Source organism: Euprymna scolopes, chromosome 21, assembly GCF_053919585.1.
Source record: "Euprymna scolopes isolate OS-2025 chromosome 21, ASM5391958v1, whole genome shotgun sequence".
NCBI classification, from domain to species: domain Eukaryota; kingdom Metazoa; phylum Mollusca; class Cephalopoda; order Sepiida; family Sepiolidae; genus Euprymna; species Euprymna scolopes.
The window spans coordinates 100,249,627-100,273,705 of record NC_136502.1 but is presented as its reverse complement, the minus strand read 5'-3'; the positions used below and the strand labels follow the sequence as shown (position 1 = coordinate 100,273,705).

General features: G+C 32.7%; 1 protein-coding gene across 8 annotated transcripts in view; it reads right to left on the bottom strand.

Moving 5' to 3' along the window:
- LOC145242626 (uncharacterized) overlaps nt 1–19,019 on the bottom strand; it is a 377,218-nt gene extending 358,199 nt beyond the window's left edge. For 2 of the 8 annotated variants that reach the window (XM_080105740.1, XM_080105746.1), the window contains exon 1: nt 11,966–12,753. The gene's annotated coding sequence lies outside the window, so the exon portion shown is untranslated. Of the gene's footprint in view, nt 1–11,787; nt 12,754–16,627; nt 16,711–17,243; nt 17,300–18,133; nt 18,399–18,888 lie in introns of those variants that run through there. The other 6 variants (XM_080105739.1, XM_080105742.1, XM_080105741.1 and 3 more) reach the window with 5 other exon arrangements.
- Nucleotides 19,020–24,079: the final 5,060 nt, after the last annotated feature.

The window sequence follows — 24,079 nt, the reverse complement described above, 5'->3', positions numbered from 1 at the left end:
TGAGAAAGCAACACTTTTTCAACAGATGTAATTTACAACAGTAGCTTCAATGAAATAACTAATTTGTAAACTAGTAATCTGATTCGGCTCAAATTTTGACAGGTGCCATTTGAAGGTTAGTATTTCATAAACTTTATATACCAGGCCTAAGAAAGAGGTAGATTGGCTAAAATAATAATGCAAGTAGAACTGTAAGAATGAAAATTAAGTCAATAAATTCTGATACAAAAAGATTATAAAAAATAGTGCATTTGTAGGACCTGTCATCTTCTATATATATATAAACGGCAAAAGTGGTGTATGTGTTTTTGTATGTCCGCAAAAGGCTTTTGGTGGTGTGGGGTTCTTGAGAGAGTTACTATTTTGGAGAAGTTTTTATATACTCCCTAGATTATAATATGCATGACTTGTGAACAGACGTCTCTACATTTATTTTGATCAACTTAAAAAATTCACTCTATTCCGTCTTTGTTCATCTTTTTCATATAAAAGCAAAACTAATTGGAGCGAAGTAGGCCGCCTGCCTTTCCAATCGGGACTTCCAGAAACGCAATTAACTTTGATCAATGTTGGGGAAACTCTTCATATCAAACAATTGCTATTCATTTGGACAGCTCCCCCTTCATTGGGGGGGGGGCTGGTTTTCCTTAACATCATGGGGAAGCAGAAACTTCTTGCAGCTAACCTTCATTTCTGCGCCTGCGTGATTTTTAACTTATTCACTTCAAGTTAACTTTTTGATTGACGTTGATAAATTTGAACGCTTTTCACTTCCTGTCGCACATAGTGTAGCAGTAAGATCTCAGTTTTTCTTTCACTTTCTTTTCCACCTTCGCATCAGGAGTTCAAGCCTGCTTGCCTACTAACACTTTTTTTTCCCCCCCAAACAAACACTCGGGCAACGCAGGGCACCCCCACTAGTCTATAATATAAAAGGCAAAATGGGCGCACGTTTGTGTATGTCCAAGAAAGGCTTTTTTTCCCCGGGCTTCTCAACAAGGTTACTATTTTGGAGAAGTTTCCTTATACTCCCTAGATTATAATACCTCAGATTCAAAAACAAACGTTGTCTCTCTTCATGTTAATCGAGTTTTAAAGAAATCCCTGGTTTCCAGTGTTTGTTTGTCTTTCTCATAAATATAGCAAAACTGATTGTAGTGAAGACATATTCTTCTGGGCCGGCATGTCTTGAATGCAATCAGCTTTGATCAATGTGGGGGAAAACCTTCATATCAGACAATTGCTATTCATATGGACACTGCCAGAGTTCCCCCTATTTATTTAGATTCCGGGAGAAGTTTTTGCATACTTCTTAGATCGTAATATCTCTGGTGTGCAAACAGACATCATCTCTATCTTTTTTTTTGATCGGGTTTTAAAAAATTCCCTCATTTCGAGTGTGTGCCTTTTTCATATAAATTAAGTGAAACTAATCGAACGCAACCGACAGCGTCTGGCCTTTGGCCGGGTAGTATCTGTTTTGCAATTGGTCCTTGGTCAATGTAGGGGAAACCCTTCATACTGAGACAATTACTATTTATTTGGATACTGTCAGAGTGCCCCCCTTTTTTGGTCTAGCTGCTTTTCCCCCACATTACAAACAACCTTCGTGGGAGGTTTAAAAGCAACGCCATTTCTGCAAGTCATCTTTTTGATTGACTGCATTAAATTTGAACGCTTAACACTTCCGGTCGCGTCATGGCATAGTGGTAAGACGTCAGGTTTTCTTTCATTTTCTTTTCCGCCTTCGTGTCACAGGTTCAAGCCTGCCTGCCTACTATAACTTTTTTTTTTTTTTACACCTACAAACACCAGGCGATGCCGGGCACCCAGGCTAGTTAAAGATATTGAATGCATTTTTTGTAAAATCAGAAAGTTTTTTTTCTGCAAATATGTTTAAAAAATATTACTTAAATGTTTGTGGTGAAATCGATTGCATATATTTTGAAGACAAAATGAGAGTAAAAATAATTTCCTACCACATTTATAGCAAGAAGGTTTTGACATAATATCCATATCAACAAAACTATCAGACAAGATCTTGCGCATTGATTTCTCATCTATAAGTAAAATAACTTTTTTTTTTATTTATATAAAAAAAGAAAAATAAGGGAATATTAAAATTTATCAAAAAAGTTTGTTTTCTAAAGCCGTTCATCAACACCAGATAAATACAACTATTTTATTATATTTCAATCAGCAATCACTGATCTTTAATTAAAATGGGTTGTATTTTGGTTACGTGGCAATGTAATCCTATAGCTTTACTACTATTAACACAACTCAATATTTATCTTTAAGAGAGAGTCATGGGGAGTTTAGTTGGGTCTATTTTCTGAATGAATCAAGGAAAAGCTTGAAACATTAAGATAGAATTCACAATTCTCATATATAATAGCAAAAAGCTAAGGCTGTTAATATATTCACGTTTTTGTGCATTATTACTTGCAAATATCTAAAAACAAAAAATAAATAAACACAAATAATTGAATACTATAATCGCAAATATTTAATGCAGGGGATTCACACAAAATACATATTAATAGTCATAAGAATAAGCCAATTTGTGTCAATGGCAGTTACCGAAAAGCAAAACAAGAGCATGATTACGATGCAAACTATTCACTTGTTTGCCTTTGAAAATGATAAACTTTACGTAGATATATCAAATTAGATGTACTTAAAAATGTGTACATATTAAAAGGTAATGAACAGTTCAGTTAAACATGGGTTTATATTAAATGTACAATTTTTGCCAAAGAAATTACAGTAGGACCCTGCGATACGGTGCCCCTAGGATATGGTTTTGTTCAGGTTACGATGTGGAATAGAATGTTTTCCTGGCCCCTGGTTATGATATTTGCCCTGCCTTACGGTGTTATTTGATTATATACTGTACTGTATTTTGTTACTAATTTTTAATGTTGTATCCAGGAGTTCTACTGTATAGCAAAAATATTCCTTACATAGATATAAAATGTGTTAATTTTCAGGTTTTCTTAAGATGTGTTTCTTTCTCCCAAGTCAAAAAGCCAGTAAGATAACTTTTTAAGTGTTAAATCTATGAGTTGCAGTCATAGTTAAAAAAACTTTTTTTCTCATCTTGGGAGGTGGGGCTTAACTCATGCTGCCACTGATCCACCCCTCAATGCTACTGCTGCAGCTGTTTAAACTGTAAACAAAGTGTAAATCCGATCTATACAAAGAAGAGCATGCAAAAAAAACAAAAAAACTGGGAGTACAAAATTGCAATGGACAAATTTTTGTAAAAACAAATCATGCAGCACTACGTAACTGGCAACTTTCTTTTTTAAGTGCACAACTCATTTTAGTTCGCATCTTTTCTGTTCCCCTGCACATGTTTGTATGTGCTTCATGCATGCAGTGGACACAAGAGAAAGAGGGCAGAAGGGATAAGACACACGTTTCTCTTTAACTACTTCCAAGCAAATATATCAGCAGAGAATCACAATGATTAAGTTCTAAAAAGCAAAGTTTGGTAAAAAGAAAGCAGTTATGTCTCAGAATTTTTCAAACCATCTTTTGAATATTTATAAAAAAAAAATACAAATTTAAAAAATATGGTCACAAGATTTACAGCCTTGTTCATATGACACCCGGAATAGAGTGGCATTATTCTATATTAAACATTATTAAACATTATATTTAGTCAAAAAGGAAATAATCTACAACTTTGTGCATTTTAGCAAACTTGATAGAAATTATTTTATACTTTAAAAATGAACATATTAGAATCATAAATAATTTATTGAAATAAAATAAGAAATAACAAAATACTGAGAAGCTTTTTAAAAAAAGCAGTCTTTCACCACAGTAACCATCTGAGAATTTCCAACTGAACTGTAGAGTAATTGCTCATTCCATAATTGATGCCTTTTAGATAATTAGCAGTATCATTTAAGTTTTCTTTACTTGTTTCGCTAGAGATTGAACTCACAACTGAGACAGATTAAATAAAAGGTTTAGTCAAAATTTCCACTTCACTAGGATAAAAGTAACCTGAAAAGAGCTAGAGAGTGTATATATCGATTAAAAATCCTTTCATTTAAATAACTGGTATCAGAAATGAAGGGGTTTTTACTATTTCTCATAAAAACTAACAGAAACTTAAAGAAATAGATTTACAAGTAAACCAGCCATAAAATCCATCATGCATATTTACTAACAATGTAGCTTGAGTGTCAAATATGTTAAAAACAAATTCACTTTTTCTCATGTGATTCAGGTTAGACTGTTAAACAATTAGAAAAAAAGGTGGGTTTTTAAATCAGTTAATTATTTTAATAAAAATCCAAAATTAGTCTTTCTGCTTGATATCTCTCCAACTACGTTTTAAATAGTATTACGACTTCAGTGATATTTCTTTTGTTTATAAGAGACTATTCCAATCAAGACTTTTATTTGTTAATAAACAGAGAGTGTCTGAATCAACAGTGATATATAAAATAAGAACATTGTGTGGTGGGGGAGGGGATCAAACATAATACAGTGAAAGAAGGTTATCTATATAAATAAAACAATAGATGTATGTGTGAAAATGTTTAACCAATAAACTCTTAAATTACACATAACACTGAAATTAACAGAAAATAATAATCATACACCAAAGATGGTTTTATAATAATGAGTAAAATCATTGTTTGGATGGATGAATAACGCGTACAGAAATGCAAATGTTCATTTCACTTTGCCGACATATTTCTATTAGTTTTGCGCATGCGCAAATTTATTCATAGCTTGAAGTGGTTTAATTTTAAATCTTTATCTATCTGTTAATAGCTCAAACGTTAGGTAATCTAGCTGGAGCGCTAAATGTTTTGGTTTCAATTCGAGCTGATGGCACCCAAGTCATTTTTTAAAAATCTTTTAAAATCCGTATTATATATTAGATATACTATAATATTAAACAGAGAATTGGCTCTGTAATAATAAATACGAAATCTGCATGAATTAAAATATATTTAAACGTATTTTACGGCCAGGCAAGACCCCTTCCCCCGCTAGTTCACATAAAATAAATGCACATGCCACATGGGTTCACTTAAAAAACGGTTTACTTTGCCATTCGATAGACTTCATATGGACTGACTTAGTATGTTAATAAAGAATGAACGCTGCATAAAGTTGAAAATGTAGTTTTTCACAACGGTTTCATTTTCATTGACTGTTTTTTCTTAATCGAATTAGACATTTTTTTTAAATATGCCCAGAATATTAAAATTTCAATTATAATAAAACCTTTATTTTTACATACTTTCTGTTTTCCATAAATTTTTTTTTATTTGTCAAAAATGAAGAAATTCGTTTTTTGCCGAGAAACGCAGATGTATATATTATGGCTTTCATATATAATAAAATATATGTATACAATGTTTAAATATTATTTCAACAATGCTCAAGAAATGTGTTATAGTATAAAATATGTTCAGAGAAAGTAAGATACACAAATGTTTGTATTTTGTTCCCTCGCGAAATTCGCCCCTTATATATATATATATATATATATATATATATATATATATATATATAGCGAGAGAGAGAGAGAGAGAGAGAGAGTTATACTAATTACAATAATTTCCTCAAATCAATTAGTTTACAAATTGTGAAAAAGAAAATGACAACAAAGTGTTTCCAAAAACTGCTAGCCAACCAGTCAAGCGCGTGCGCGCGAGCAAGTGAGAGAAAGAGAGAAAGACGAGGGATATTAGGGCAGATTGACATGATTATATTTCTTCCTTCCTTGTGTGTGTGTGTGTGTGTGTGTGTGTGTGTGTGTGTGTGTGTGTGCGCGCGCGCACGCGCAATTCCCCCCCCACACACACACACACAGATGCAATTCAGCTTCGGGGGGGCGGGGGGAAGCGCGCAAAAGTTTGGATTCAAAACTCAGGAAAATGTGATAATTTGTTTTACTGAAATCACCATGTTACTCTTTTTCTATATAATGCTATGAAAATTGCATAAAATAACTGTCTTAAGAAATACAAAACAAAGAAATGTGTGTGTGAGAGACAGAGGCAGAAATCCAAACACTAGTACACTTTTAGAACATTCGGAAGCGAACTGAAAATTTGGAAGCTTGTTTTTACTTTTCTGCCTGCTCACAAAAACAGAAAACTTAAACAATTCTTGAGTGTTTTCATATTTTTAATTATAATTGTTTTGAAATTACAAATACAACATTAAACCCATATCAGATGTTTTCATTCAGAAACTTAAATTTGTGAAAATTTAAAGTTTTAAGCAATTTTAAAAGAAAACGAAACCTATATTCTATCTGCACAATATGCTGTGTCAAACTTTCACGTAACACAAAACCAAAAATTGCATTAATTCAAAACTCGTATCAACACAAATGTTCAGTTATTCTTACAATAGACACATCGATGTTTAGAAGGCATTATTTACTGTGTATTATTAAATATTAAGAATTATTAGGGAAAGCAAAAACTAAACGAAACTGAAGCAGACCACATTAAAGAGAAATGAAAAAAACTCCAAAGGTGTAGTAAAAAAAATGCGTAAAACGTTCGGGGGTGGGGCTGCCAACATAAATTATCAAATATAGTATAAAGAAAGATAAAAATAAAACTGTATCCTATTTGAAATTAGAATATTATTTCGCGTATAATTTAGTTGTGGAGAAATAGTAGTAACAAAGAAAATATTAAAACAGGAGAGATAGAGTAAGAGATAAAGTTTGAAAAAAGTCACACTACTCTACAAAAATGTACGTGGCATTTTCCTTAAATCGATAAAATCTATCATACACAACAAAAAGCAGGTTGCCTTTTCTGTTTGTATCCTATTCTAGCCACCCATAAATCATGACGAACAATAGATGCTTTCACTGCTGCTCTCGTTGTTGCTCTACTACAGTGGCAAAAAATGGTTCGTTTCCAAAAGATTCATTTTTTACTCAAACTCAATCACAATAAGTGAACACAAGTTACTCCGTGCTAATTAAGTGTGCGTGTCATCAGAAGACGCAAAACCCTTTTTGCCTCAGCCTCACAGATAGGTGGGTAAAAAGTAAGTACACAGAGAATAATAAATAAAACTAAAGAATGTTTCAGGTCATACTAAACATAACGAATGATGAAACCTGATGCGATGTATTCAGCATCAGATTTCTATTCCTTGACAAAGTGTTGACATTTTCTTACAGAGGTCAAATTTGCCACAAATTAAGGTCAGTCAAGTGCGACCTAATACCTAGTTTAAAATGGAGGAGAGAAGAGGGAGGAGAAGAAAAGAAGTAGACAGAAAAGAGGAAAGAAAGGAAAACATGGATCAATGTTATTTTGTTTGGTTATTATGACATTTTCGTAAAAGGCTGTCTCCAGTAGCAAAGCAAAACATTCCAGAGAAATAAACCCAGAATTGACAAAAAAATTGTTTAGGATAATTTCCATTTGATTTTATCATCTTAAAAACAAATATATTTATTCTCGTAATCACATTTAGTTTAAAACTATGACATTCATTTAATCCCTTAAAATATTCTTTTACAAGTTAAGAAAAATATTCCCCCTCCCCAATACAAAACGTTCATATCAGAAATAAAGATTCTTTCTCTTTTGTATAAATAAAATCTACTGTATGTGTCAACGTAGTTGAACATTTCATTCTTCCATTTCTACATTAATACCTCATCATACAAACTAATAAAAGTATAATTACGGCGGCGTTGAAATAAAATAAAACAAACTGAGAATAGTGATGCTTCTTTTTTATAAGTGTAATTGATTAAAAATAAATCTTTTGTAGAAGAATGTAACATTTTATGAAAGACGTAATAAGTTGTCTAGAAAGAAAAAAAAAATCAGCGAGAAGAGGAAAGAGAAGAAAATATACTCCAAAAGAAAAATATACCTCAATATAATTACCTAGAAAGTGAAAAGAGAGTGTAATCAATAAAAGAAAAGTCGTAATTAAAAACAGGCACGGAATGGGGGGGGGGGTATTTGATATTCCAATTTGGTAACCATCCTGACCTAATCAAGTTTTGTGGTTTTTGAAAATGAAAAGAATTTCTAAAACGAAGTAAAAGCAATGTGAAAAGTAAGATGTGAAATTGTTTTCGTTATATTGATTACGTCCAGGGATTTAGTTTTTTTTAGAGAAATATTAATTAAAAAGGGCGCGTGTTAAAGACAAATATGATAAATGGGGGGAAAATAAGATTATACAGATTGTGGTAAAAAGAAATTGATATGTATTGTGGCCATAAAGTGAGTAATATGTTCATAATACAAACATCATTACAAACTGATCCCCCATTTTATAACCACTCAACTAACTATGTCGGTATGCTGTTTTATCTGGGCCACACTCGCGGTGGATGCTCCAACAACAACCATTAAATTGTGTTAAATTCTTAGAAACCAGTTTCAATACAGAGATTCTTTAAATACTAATAATTATCGAAAACAAACTTTTTTATGCCATTAAACAATAGTTTAACTCCTCCATATTTCAGTCTCAGTGAAAATACGATTTGAAATTAGAGAAAATTAAATCGCACAAACACGGTTAAGAGCCTATGAAAAAGAAGAAATGACTTAAAGGTTCCTAGGTTTCCACTTTGAATGGGTGCTATCCCAATATTTCATAAGGAAGTAAAAGGGGATTCACCGACTGAAGCAGGAGCAGCAGTAATAGGGGACAGAGAGATAGGTCAGAAAAAAAAGAGGACAATAAAGTACAGTAGTACACAGTGAATGGTTTGATTTTATTGAAAAATCAAGGTAAACGTTTACATGATGTTTGATTATTGAAGTTCAATACTTTGAAAAGGTGAAAAAATAAGTTGTTTAATACTTTTATTTCAATCGTTTATTAGGAAATTAATTTCATAAAAAAAAAACTTATGTATGATAGATCTTGTGAAAGGGATAATTAAATTTCGCAAACAAAACAGTAATCAAGTCATGTAAAATGAACAAGATCTTGCAATGCTTTTTGGAAGACGCAAAAACAAAAAACGGTGCGTGTCAGGATTGTTTAAGTATGTGTAGAAATGGTCGATTACACACTTGAAAAGGCATGTGTTTGTGAAAAATATATGAAATTTATAATGATTATTCTTAGTGGTAAAAAAGACAAGTGTTTTTACAAACACATGGACTTTGTGTGTCATTAACAAATCGTTTCCGTTGTATCTAAAATTCTTTAGAAAGCAAACGTGTATATGGGTAATTGGTGAGGATAAGGTAAGAAGTTATTTAAAAGCATTTTTCTTAATAACGCAGGCAGGAGAACCAAATTATTATGAAATATTAGAACTAAGTAATAAAAAGTTGTAAAGATAAAATAATAATGGTAATTCTTTATTAAGTAAATCTCTCTCTATAGATATATATGACAGATAGGTTAGAAGTGGGAGGGGGTGAATAATAATAATAAAAAAATGAAACTGGATGGTAACGATTGGCTGCATCTTACCTAGTGCTAAAAATTAAGAGGTTCCACAATGAACATCCAAAAGAGAGGAGGGGGGGGGCTGAACACAAACTTCATTTCATATAATCATCATATGGATGGCGCTTGTTACACATGCAAACAATCACACACACATTTGTGCTGTGCTTTTGTCAGAAGGGAAATCTAATCTTTAAGATGTACATAATCATATACACATGAATCTATTTGTAGATATTCCGCGTTTACATAACAAAAACGTCTTTCACTAAGATGTGGAAATTAGGTTGTTATTGTGCAGTAGAAATGTACATTTCTAAATTGAAATATATTATTCTCTCTTTAGAAAGTAAATATATAAAATTATGCGAGAGGGAAAGGTCATATGTGTCTATATTTAGTTCATCTTTTCTTTGTTGTACGACACGTTGGTTTTAAAGATTAAAATAAATATCTACACATACATCCTGTACAAATATCTAGTTAATAATTTGGTCTTCTCAAAATCCAATCATACTGACCATTGAGTATTACTATGCAAGGAAGGTAAAACAAAACATACTGAAGAACAAGCTTATGTAAAAAATGTTACGTGACGTTCATCGTTAACATTTCTGCGACACACACACATAATCCCGATATGTAGACACCTGTGGGCATGGGGATGTCGATTTCACGACATTTATAAATCGAATAGTTAACACAACTAATCTTCCCTCCCCTGACACACTCTAGCGCGACGGGGGTCAATGGTGACTGAGTCGCGCGTGCAAGTCAGCTGAATTCGACTAAGAAGCGATTATTGATAAAAATGATAATCATGATATCGAAAGAATAGATGCATCTGGCATAGAAACACACACGTATGTCACGCATGGATGATTGCGAATTTAGGGAGAACTGACACACGTGTGTGACGTATTCCCAACAACTAGGCCAACTTTGTCTTTTTCATATTCGCAAAAAAGGCAGATTCGCACGGTAAATGCAGTTATCATATTGAATGGTGTTCACCTCTCATGTCTCTTTAATTGTAATGCATAGTTTGTTTTTTAGTAAAGAAAGGTGCGAAGGAGGGGAGTCGCCAGGTAACAATAGAATGGATGATTAAGTTCTAAATTACTACCAACCAACCGGTTGATTTCCTAATGTAGCTTAACACCACGAAAAAGAGGGATTTAATAAAGATCCACATCTTTCCAGACACACCCACAGGTGGAGGACAGAAATGGCAGCAGCATAGTTTAGAACATTTGTCTTGTTTAGAACCGAAAAAAGCATTTTACATTTTATACGTTCGTTGCAAACAGAAACATTGATAAGTTAATCAAATAATAACTTCTAAAACAAAAGCTGTAAAACGTGTTGAATACAAAGTTTTTCTGGTGATATATTTTTTTGTTGTTATGACAAAAATACTTTTTGTTTTTTTAATTGACTTTAGCATAAAAAACTATATCCCCTAATGGTGATCACAGTAATAGTAGTAGCAGTAGTTATATTATCTCCTCTTTCTACTTTCCCCTTCTTTCATTCTCATGACCTGTTTTCATGTTTTCTGCATCGAATAATTCATGTTTTGTGGTGCAAGTTGCCCTTGTTTCGCAAATGTTGATCAGCTTTGAAGATTATCATATTGATAATTATGATAATCTTAGCAATATTACGTACTGCTTTGCACCGAATGCATGGAGTTTGTCGAACGAATAATAGTTATAGTTAAACGCTGGAAATGTATTCAGAAAACGAAATTTAAATAGCGACTGACCGAATGAATGAAAACAAAAAATAATCATTAAAACTCAGTTATTAAAAAAATATATATTGCTCTAATGAAAAACATAAACCTCTAAAATAATAAGCAATAAAAATAGAGTAAAACACAATCAGACGAATGTTTGTATATTAATATATCCGGATGTTCATTTCATGGCATTTAAAGGTTGCTATTTTCTTTTTTTCTTTTAGAATTCAACGGAATTTTATTGAAATTAATTTTTGTCGTCCTTGTTGGTTCATACAAATTTGAATTAAAAGTCATATCTTTAGTCTTTCGTCAATATTACTTCACTAAAATAGTATATTAACTTGCATTTCCCTACGAGCGTACAGTTAAAACTCAAGGTCGGTTTTTAACGGAGTAGAGGGGATTTACCGTTCTAAAAAGAACACTTTGAATTTGAAGACAATCGAAGACAGAACAGATGATAAACTTTGATCCAAGCCCGATGAGTCTTTAGAATATTAAAAACCGTAAAATAAAATCGGGGGGGGGGGATAATGAAGTTCCTCTGATAACATAAACGACTAAATTATCGTAATTCATAAAAAATGAAATCTTACCTTGTACCTGAGAAAAGTGGGCGATTTCGTAATTACCAAATAAATAAATGTTTGCATCAGTTTTGTGTCCTCCACTGTTTAATATTATTCGTATCTTATAATCTCATAGGAAAGAAATATATCCTTTTAAAAACTAAAAAAGAAAATTAAAAAAAATAAAAAAAATATATATCCTTACTGCCTGAAGAGTGAGGTATTATCCTTTTTGCCCCTTTTTATTCGAGGATTAATTTCTTTTGAGAATCATCCGAATTTCCTTTTCTGTTTACGGAAAAATTATGATTGCGTTCCTCCTTTTCTTCGAAATCTTGTTATAAAAATCTCACTTTTTAAAAAGTAGGTTTTGTTTTAATTTCTTTCCTTTCTCTGCGTTAGAAGATCTTTCCCCTTCTTTTCTTCGTTTAATTTTTACACATAATTTCTTTCTTATACTTTTAAAGTCACTCCTTCCTTTTGGGGTTGCTAAAAGACGATTTCACCATCAACAAAAACAACAACAAAAACTGCAGCAAAAGGTGTTTCTTTTTCTATAGAAAAGGAAATACACGACAAATAAAAGGCTTTTCTTTTCCCCTAATTCTTCGCAATCTTTTTTTTTTTTTTGTCAGTGTTTGAAGATTTTTTAAACTAATTCTCCCGTTTTCCTTGTTCACATGAAAAACAACTGCGATAGAATCATTTTGGGGATGATAAACAAATTAAAGACTTTTCTACGTTTTTCCTCCTTTTTTTTCCTCAATACTTTTGTTTGAAGCTCATTTTTTTTCTTTTTCTAACTTTTTCGTTCGTTGCTTCTTTTTTGTTTTTCTTATTTCTTTTTCCGTAAAAACCTTTTTTCCTACTTTCTTTATCTTCGTCTCTCGTTGTTAGAATAGTTCACAACAGTCTTTCTCCTGCTCCTCCTCCTCCTCCTTTTCAGCCTGCTCGTCGCATGCTCTTATTTGTTCTCTCTCTCTCGTTTAATTTAAAGATTTTTTCCTTCTCCTCCTCCTCTCTTAACGATGAATATGTATTTTTTCTTCACTTCTTTCTATTAAACGTCCCCCACCTTGTTCTATTCTGTCTCCCACCCCCCTAAAAATGTCACTTTGACCTCCAAATGAACTAAATATTTTCAGCGGGAGGAGGGGGGAGTAGAGTAAGATACGAGGCGGTCAGCAGTCAGTAGCAGAAATCACAGAGAGAAAGAGATGTAACATACGAATGAATACAAGGGGACGTGAAGAAGGTATTAATGCAAAATGAAATATGCGCGCACACACATTCTACACATTACACAATAAGACATGGAAGCTAAAAACACGTCCATCTATTTGGTGTGCGTGAGAGAAAAAGAAACGAAACTCAATAGCACACACGCAAGTGCTATTATTATTAATAATAATCTATATATTAATAAATTTGTGTGAAGTATCATGTTTGTATGTGTTGTTCCTCGCCTTTACGTGACTTACTTTTTATGCTATTGATCGATTAGTTATTAAAATTTTAAAGGCAATAAGCGTAAAAATAGTAAACGACCACTTTTTTTATAAATATCATTTTATTTACGAAATTAAATCCACCATAATGCATTTTTGTTTCTTCGTAATTAAATCGGCCATTTTAATAGTTTAACAAAGTAATTAAAAAAGAAATAGAATAGCATATCGAAATTTGAATTTAAATTGTCGATAGAAAGTCATGAAAAGATTGAAAATGTTGGAATGTATTTCAATAAATCAATTATTCAATAGACATTAAAACAACGTTAGTTTAACATCAATTAGTTATAGATTGATTAAAAATAATTTAATTAATAAATAATACAGTACTAATTAAGTTTAACTGTCAAAATGTTATTTAAAATATAAGTTGGTAAAAAATTTTTTAAATGAAACGACGTAAAATGATTCCGAGCAACACCGGGTAGATACAGTTACTTTTAAGACTGATCGATGTTTTGTTCGAATTTAAAAAGCATACTCTGTTTTCTATGAATATTCGCACAAAACATTTATCTGCTTTTAAGAATGTCTTTCGGGGGCGAGCGGGGGTGGAAGTTTACACATGGACACACACAAATAAAATTGGGAATAAAATGAACATTTTCTCAGCGGATTTTATTTAACTTTAAACTCTCTAGTATAGAAAATCCAAAAATAAAGTAATAAGAATCCAACAACAGTTTTTTTTTTTTTTTTTTTTTTTTTAGTTCCGGCTGTTCTCGTTCGTTTATTATCATTTTCAATTAAAATATTAATTTATCAAATGTGAGTCAATAAAACAAATTGTAAGTTAGCTTTTTACTACCCCCCCCCACTTCCTCTACGTTGTACAAAAGAAAATGCATACACAAACATTAACATAGTCGTTGTTGTACCCTCTCAGGTTGTAGACATATGTTTGATACTAATTGTCAGCCGCAGGATTTAGTCCATTTTGGATGCGAGTGTCGTCATGCTTCAATTAAGTGAATGGAAATTCAAATGGCTGATCACCCCCCCCCCCCTGAAATTGTTAATCTGATTTATTCTCTACGTTCGAAATCGCATTGCAATGCTGCTGTGTGTGTGTGTGTGTGTGTGTCGTAAATATTTTCATTCTTTAAAAATGAGCTTATTTACCCTCTCGTTGTACATTGGACGCACTTATTTGAAAAGGAGCAGCAGGGTTTCGTGCTAGAGAATTTTGGAGGGTGGGGGTCTTTCTGTTCTTTTCTTTTCTCTTTTTTTAAAGGGTTCCAATGAACTACACTTCACTTGTCCTCGTTTAAAAGTAAACCGATCTTTACCTTTGCTTGCTTAAAACAACGAAAAGCAGAATATTATTTCAAAAGAAAAATTGAACAGATCGGAGACCGCTGACTAATATATATATATCACATAAATCACGTGTGTTGACAAGTTGAGTTAAAATAAAAATGCTGAAGAAACGCCAACAAACAGCCTTTTAGCACTTCTTCCTTCACTTAGTTCGCGATCATTAGAATTTGCTTTCCCATGTTTATGAATAATTTCTAGCAAATTACATAGAGAGAAATAGTAAGTGTATTCTCTTATCCCCAAAAGATGCTTTAACTAAAAATAAAAGGGATCACCTCTTTAATTGTTCGACTGAAGTTGTTGGAATAGAGTAAAACAAGAGGAAACAACGTAAGATAGGAAATAAAGTGAATGGTGTTCAAGAATCAAAGTCCCAAAAGGTAAACTAGAGTTTGTTTCAAATTAAATTTACTTCAGTTAAAACGAACAGTGAAACAAGTTGAAACATTGGCAGAAAACAAGCTGGAGTTTATATATATATATATATATATGCATTTATTTCAACATAGATTTTGAAGTGCCCATCTATTTTATGACTTCACTCTGCAAATTTTTATTAATTGGTACCTCTACCCAACCCAATCAAAAAGAAATAATGACAATACTGATGACACACACACATACACACTAGAAATATGAGAGAAAAAAGAAGGCTACAAGAGTGCACCATAGACAGAAAGAAAGGAGAATATAGTAAAAGGGAGGGGGTTGTCCTCTCCTCTCCCTGAAATGTAGGCTATTGTATCTGGGTCACGCTAGCCTCTACTGTACCAGAGAGCTAGTACTACTACTAAAACCACCACTTACTATTACTAGTTCTACTACACGGCTTAGTTCACTCAGAAACCTATACATGATGAGTGTGTACACACGCATATCCGCAAACAGACAATGGAACCAAGCACAAAATTCAAAGTGTTTTCAGTTTTTAATCATACAAATGAATTGGACAGATACATATAAAATGCACATAAAAATAGATATTCAAACATTCATGTGAACTGTACAAACAAATTTAGATCATCTTTGTGTTTACGATATTTCTTGTACATTTTGAAAATACATTAAACAAATATCATCATATCTAATTAAGTAAAAAAAAGAACAAAAAATTGAGATGGTTTGAGTTTTGATTTAAAAACTTCATCATTACAATGGTTGATCTAGACAAACAAACCGGTTTCAGTATGGAGTATATACCTTGATTGAATTGTTTCCTACCTGTTCTGTGTGTGTGTGTGTGGAATAATGATGATAGGCACTTAATCAGGTTACTAGGCCAGGAAATGAACAATGTCACAAGTTACCCCAGAATGTGGCTATAACATAAAATAGGATCTTCCTCAAATATACTAAATTTCCATGCAGAAAAATTAAATCAATGAAATTTCAAGTGAACTAAATATCTCTATATTTAAAAATCCTCTTTATTAGAGCAAGAATGTAATAGTAGCGAAAATCAGGTGTATCCTCACTTTTTAGAGGTCCTTTTCTTTTTCATCCGATCAAAGTGTGCACACAGTAACACACATGTGAAGAGTTGTGTTTATTTTTAACTATACTGCGTACACTTGTACTAGTAAAATCGTATGCACGTGCGCAAACACATATGCGCATCATAGTATGTAGCTCATTTTCATTGACAAACAACTAATAAATACTATTATTTCAAAAACACCTTTATTTTTATTTATGCTCATGTTTTAGTGAGCTTCTTACATAAAAGATGAACACAAGAGATATAAAGGTTGATACTTTTTTTTAATAATAAAATGTTCTTATTAAGAACAAAAATGTTCCTAAAAGAAATCGAATCACACTCTTTCTGAATCAATATCATTTCAAATGAATTATTTGGTAAAATGTTTACATTTTTGAACAAATGAGAATTCAAAAAGCTGCTTTTAAAAATAAATAAACATGGATTTTCTCATTGTGAGCACATACATACGCAATGTTCAGGTGTTTGCGTGGGGGTGGATACACACGATTAAAAACTAAACCAGTGAAAAGCTTCTCATGCAGTTATCGCTTACTTTAAAACTTGCAGCTTTGGGTTGTAATTTCGAGAATTTTTCAAAGAAATTTTGAATAGATTTTCAATCGGCAACCACAGCATCTGTGAATGTAGAGAGACCACAGAAACAATTTATCTTGGCTATACATTAGAGAAGTATGCATATGAGTGTGTGTACATACAAACATAGCTTTTTTGTTTTTACTATGCATAGGGATGTTGTGCTGATTTAAGAACACACAAACATGAAAAACATCAAAGGCTTTCCTTAATAAATATAAAAGAAAACAAAGTCTTGCAAAAAACTAAGTTGTTATATGTTCATCAGTCCGACTTTAAAGACAATAATTGGTTTTCATGCACAAATAAAAACCAAAAATGTACAAACATTTTGAACATATTAATCCAAAAAGCAGTAATTTTTTTTAATTGTCATCATTTTATCATTTCTAGTATATTTATTTACACAATAGATGCACCAAAGGAGAATGCACACATATACGCATATTTTGAAGAAAAACAAAGAAAACTCATCTCTATTTGCACTGACATTCATGCATGCATATCCACAACTTTTAACATGAAATGCAAAAGTAGGAATTTGAACAAGATCCAAAAATAAAACAAGTTCTTACCATTTGTTGGCATGTGCATCCACCATCTGAAGCAGGTTGCTTTTCTCACGCAAAACCTAAATTAGTGAATAGTAAAATCAACATTGGTGTGCATATTGTCTCACAAGTGATTGCATGTTAAGTTAGATAGAATTGCATTATTAGGCCATGTGTTTCTGTTTTTTCTTACACATCACCAGAATAAAGAATGTGTGCATCTAAATGTTCACAGTACATACGTGCAATAGCAGGTGAAACATCTAAACTTTTCCTGGATACACTGAGAGCACTTGGGAACAAAAATGCTGCGTGTTAGTCTGCATGTGAGAATGGTGTGTATATGCATCGGAAACTTTTATTTTTTTCAGGTCATGTCATTTCAGGTCAGTGTCTGCATATTTGGCGCAGGCATATAACAGTTCATCAGTACGCAGGATGTCATCCAACCAAATCAGGTTAGCTTGTTAATTGCTCGTTAGGTTGAGTCAGTTGAGTTGGTTCAGGTCAGGTCAAACTGTTGTCATATGGTAAGATACCCAAATCGAATAAAACTGAATCATAACAAAAATAAAAAAATTAAGTAAAATGACCCAACACTTTAACTGAATGGTGTTTGTTACAGTTTGGAAAAAAAAAAAAAAGTCGTACAAGTTTCCTTTCTTTACTCTCTCTTTACTTTCCTGTTTCTGTCTTTCAAATGTCAGTGTCAGATACTGCACATCCCACAAGCATGCACAGAAGATCTCTCTCTCTCTCTCTCTCTCAACTCAACAGCTACACCTAACATAGCAAAACATGGCAAGCCAGTGCGTGTGCCCGAGAAAAAGAATGAAAGAGAGAGAGAGAGATGTGTATAAACAAAAAGAATGAACAAAAGAGACGCTTTCTCAGTTCACTTTGTAAAAGCTTACATGGATGTTTTTTTTTGGGGGGGGGAGGGGGCTGCTCTATTCTTTGTTTTACTCACTCCAAAGAGTGAGATATGCCTGTTCTTCACTGTTGTCACACAGATACACAGTGGCAGAAGAACCTGGTTGTACACTTACACAACAGAAAGCTGCTGTAGTGAGAGTAGTTTGGCATACAGCTGCAAGTAGTGATCACAGTAGTATGAGCAGTAGTAGCAAAAGAGACACTGCAAGAGCAGGTGAAGAGCAGCAGTACTCTACTGCAAACAAATGGAGCCATAGTAGTGGCAATACTACTACTAATAAAGGCAGCAGTAGCAAAAGCAGTAATAGAACCCAGCACGAGTTGTGTCACGAGCAGTAGCTGTAGGAAATTAAAGAAAGCTAGTTTCTACCAGCAGCAGTAGAGTTGATGTAGTATGGTAAACAATGAAAAGTTTAAATAATAGAAGAATCAGCAGTGAGAGTATTTAAAGTAAAATAGACTATTGAAAAACATATGTACTTAAAACCCCATAGACTACTTCATGCAAAAACTCTTCCAATCCACACTTAAAGTTTGATTTTTTTTTTTTTTTTTTTTGGATAGGATACATGTAATACAAAAAGAAATGGAGATGATCATGCAGGCATTCTATCTCTATCTACTGTCAAAACTGGAAAAGCAAGAAACTAAGCTAAGCCAAAACAATAATAGCCGCCAAGCTCCTCCCTCCTGCCTAACTGACCAGTAAGACTAAGAATTAGAAGTAACTTACCTGGACTGTTATAGATACAAATACAATGACTCACTACTATAGATACTAAAGCAATCGGCTAAAGATGGATCTAATTCAGCAATGATAAGCAAATTGCACTTGTCTCAATCTAATAGACTAGAGCTAGTGACACACACACACACACACACACACACACACACACACACACATATTCAATAATGACAGCACAAGTTAATGATGCTCTTTCTCATAGTCCGATTTTACTTGGGATTTCTCAGAAGAGATAAACAATATTTTACTCAATGCAAAACAACTCATAAGAGTTCATCTGTTCAATCTATGAGATTTGAAAGATCTTTTCTTTAAATTTTCTCAGGACGTTTTTTGCAATTATGGCATTCTGTGGTATGGGGACAAGAGAAAAGAGCATTATAAATATATCTATGTGTGATACTTACAGAATGTGCTCAAATAGATAATAGGGCAAAAGAATAAAAGACGCAAGATTTTTAAACATGACAACACATTCTGCAACAAACACACACACACACAAGGAGAAAGTTATAAAAGGAAGAATTTGCTTAAAATGTAGAAATATATTTACTGTTCAGATAGAATTTTTATATCAGCAAAAAGATTCAATTTTACTGAAAAGAAAAAAGCAAACACTAATTGAACCATTCTAAAATTACTTTGCCTTAATATATAAAATGTTGTGGTCATAAAATTGCTAAAGTTAATCGTGTAAATAATAAAAGGAAGATAGGACACTTTTCTAGTGTTTTGGGAAAGGGATTGAGCTATTAACAAAGTTACAATAACAAATATGTTTAATAAAGCTTAATAATGATGGTTAAATATTATAACAAGTTCTTATATATTTTAAAGAAAGCTGTATTCAATATAGAAGGAGGGAGGGTCAGTCAGGTAGAGAGAGTAGCATGCAAACGTATTAGATGTTTATTAAAATATGGAAGTGGAAGTCCTTTTCTCAGCAAATCAATTGTTCTTGATCTTAAAATTAAAATAGACAAATAGCTAAACTTGAAAAGTCCTTACTTTATAGAAAGATTCAACCGATATAATTGAAAACTTTGCATCAATAACAAATCAAATTATGTACTTTTGATTTAGCTATATCCAAAAAAGTTTTTAAAAAGGAACTTATGCAAATATAGTAAAAAAACAAAAACATTTGTTGCACACTTATCAATGACTCAATTCCAACATTACTCCAATAAGAAAGATTTGTGTGAAACAGGAAATCACTAAATCATTATGTTTGAAATAAACGTTTCTCACAACAAAGTGTGTGTGCACACTTACACATCATTTTTTGTTAAAGTTAAAGATTACTGCAAGCAGTGTTATTATCAAAATAGAAACAGAACACAAACTAAAAATTGAAAACAAAATGAGTTTATTTTATCGACTATTTTATAAATCAAGATGTGTCAATTGAAATTAATGAGCAAAATCTACAATATGCCAATATTTTGTAAGACATTTTTTGTTTTTGATCACAGTTTAGATGAGGCAGGATGGTATGAAGTTGTCGCAGTAATTAAAGATTTCTTTTGCTAACACTTTTTAATGTTCTCTTGATATTTCAGTAACTGAAGAAAATTACTTTTTACTAACTTGTTCTTTAATATTTCTCCATATTCTATGTGATTATAATGTAGGTCATTTTCAATTTGTTATTTTTTTCAAGATAAAAATTCTACAATCTTAGTGATAGCATGGAGCAGAGTCATGAAGAAGAAAAATTTCTCTTACAAATGTTCAACATGCAATCAACTCATCAAGTTGAGTCAGTGTTGCATAGTCAAAATTTTATACTTTTTCATTAAATCTTTTGATAGACATCATTATGTTTTTTTAATGGATTTCTAATGAGAATAATGATTTATCTCCAATCCTGATGGCAATCTAAAACAAAAAACAATGGATTAAATATTTCAACTGATGATATTCATCATAATCTTTAGTAAACAATAAGAATTCTATTGTCTTGCCATTAAAGTTTACAAACGATTCCATAAATAAGTTAGAATTAAGATTTTATGATCTTTTAAAGGAACTACAAGTTTACGATAATCTCATATTCATTTGATATTATTTCAATGAGGTTTGTTTCATCTCTATATAAATAAAATGAACTCATTTTTTCCCCGTGTGAGTTTGACCTTAATAGGATTAAAAATCACGACATTATATTCAAATGTAATATCCCCACACTTCAGCACAGGAGCTGAGGTGTGCTATAGGCCTACTACCCTTACAGTTCTTTGATATTCATAAATTTCTATATTTTTTCCGGTGAGAGTTCACTGCCACAATCAGTTAGAATCAATGGAAGTTGTAAAATCTTTTCTCTCTATTCGATTCATACGCCGCCCGCGACCACTTAACACCACTGCGGATACGTCCACAGGGAAATATACGAGGAACACCGGTTTGAGTCCTTAGTTGCTTAAAAAATATGGATTGGCATTTTTTAGTTGGGTGAAATGCGACTTTACATTCCAGTTATTTTGTGGGTTACTTGTGCCATTTTATAAATTTCTTCTTTTTTTCCCCTGTTTTTCCTCCCTTTATATTTTTTCTCTTTTTGTAGGGGGTGGGGAGGTTGAAATTCGAAGGATTATTTAAATGAAATGAACTAACATTGGATTCCAGTTTTTACAAGAAACTTTAACAGTCAGCTGCCAGTGTTCTTCAAATCTTGCACCGATTAGTCACTTTAATATTTTATTTACTGTCTTTAGAGCTGACTTCCTATTTTCGGATTAACTACTTATTCATTATTTATTTCTATACATTGCATTTCTGAGAGTTTCATTAGCACAGTTACTACTACGCTATCGATATTGGAATCAGACAACATTGAAATTGGTTAACAGCGACAACAAAGAAAATAATACAAAAAAAGAAACCAAAACAAACCAACATTAAAAAAAATAACACGATCAGGTTTCTGGTTTTATTTATTCATTTTTTTTTTTTTTTCATTGAAACAAAGAAAAATAAATAAATAAAATCTAATAAACATATTTTCATTATACACGGTAAGTTTTATTTTTTTGCATTTTTTTTTCCATTAAAAAAAAAAAATTAGATTTAAATAAACAAAAAACATAAAAAAAACTAACGTAAGGCAAACAAACGATGTTAAATGTAAAAATCTGAAAAACAAAAACAAAAAAGAAAACATGTGAAAAATGGCTTAAATAAGCCTGTTTCGATATTAAAATTTAAAAAATCGGTGGGTACCCGGGTGTTTTTGGGTGTGTGTGTGGTTGGTCGGGGCTGGGGGGTGTTAATGAAAACCTAAGAATAAGCGAAGTAAAAAAAAAAGAAAAAAGAAAAATGAACGTTACGTAAAAAATGGCTTAAATAACCCTGCTTCAATATTAAAATCTAGAAAATCGAGAAAAAAAAAGAAAAAAGACATCTCACACCACGATTCGAACCCAAAACGTTTAAATTATGACCCAAGGCTCTAACCAACTGAGCTAATAAGACGTACATGAAATTGTGTCAGTTCTTCAAATATTTTAACTAAATTAGGTTATGACGTCGTCTGACGCATGCGTAGAACTGATCTCGTCATGAGAGGACGGTTTTTGCTGACCCCCTCTGTAGAAAAGTGTTGATTTCAGGGTGAAAAAATTATCGTTTTTGGCCAATTTTTCGATATTTATCGGGCGAAGGATGGGGCTTTCATATGAGACCAAATTTGTGAATTTTTGTTCTGTCTGTCGAAAGTTTTTAGCAGACACACAAACATACACACATACATACATTTTCGCTTTTATATATATATATAGACTAGCAGGGGACATACCCGGCAATGCCCGGGTGTTTTGAGGTAAACCAAAACTCCGGGTGGGAGGGGGGGGGGTGTAAAATAATTAAAAAAAATGTTTTGGTAGGTGAGTATGAGGATCGAACCCGAACCCTTGAGGCAAAGTTAGAAATTAAAGTGTGAAAAAAAAAAATGACGCGACGTTAACCATTGGGCAACCGCGACATACAACGGAGACACATTTGAATTTATTTATTTAACTATTTAAAACAGGTGTCCGCAATAAAAGTTAACTCTGCTGCTTCCATTCGACCTAATTAAGAAGGTCAAATAGAAGTCACGCAGTGTTTAGGTTTGTTTACCCAAATTTGACTGTTTTTCCCCTAACAGACGTTGGGGAGGGGGAAACCAGCTCCAAATTGTCCAGATTGAATAGTAACTGTCTGATATACAACATTGATCAAAGCTGATTGCTTCTGGAAGTTTCCCGGCGCGATGCTGAGAAGGCTGTTAACTTTGAATTAGTTTCGCTTTTTATACGAAAAAATCGAATCAACACGTAAGAAGCCAAAATAGCAATAATTTTGTAAAAGTCGATGCAAATAAATCTACACGCGTTCCCAAACCGTAGATATTATTATATAGGGGGTATATAAACAGTTCTAAGCAATAGTAACCCCCCCGGGAGCATGTGCGAAAGAAGCCTTTGCGAGACATACACGAAATGGTCACACATTTTGCCTTTTATATATATAGACTAGCGAGGGGTACCCAGCGTTACCCGGGTGTTTGGAGGTGTGTGTGTGGGGGGAGGGGGTTAAAAAAAAAAAAAGTAAGTATGATCGAACCCGAACCGTTGAGGAAAAGTTGTAAATTAAAGTGTGAAAAAAAACAAAAAGTGTGACGTTATCCATTGCCCCACTGCGAGATGCTAACGGAAACACGTTTGAATTTATTTAATTACTTGGATTTAGCAGGTGCCCGTTTTAATGACTTAATGAGGTCAAGTTTGACTGCGGGATAGTATTCATTTACTGCTGAACGCTCCCCCCCCCAAGATGTTATAGGAAAAAGACTAAGCCACATGCAGCGAGTGACAAATATTGAATATTTATCTTCCCGAAATCGAGCAAATAAAATAGACAGGCGAGCTTCGTTGTTAACTGTGAGATATTACGATTTATATGTGATATAAAAAGTTTTAAAAAGTTGTGAAGCGAGCGACCGCTTCTCTGAAAAAAGCCTTTTGTTGACATACAGAAAAAGCAATCACACATACATATATACATACATACATTTTCGCTTTTATATATATAGATTAAAACAGGCCACCCCTCCTACATACACACTTCCAAACACCCGGGCAATGTCGGGTACCCCCCACTAGTTTAAAATAATCTTTTAAAGAAATTAAAATAG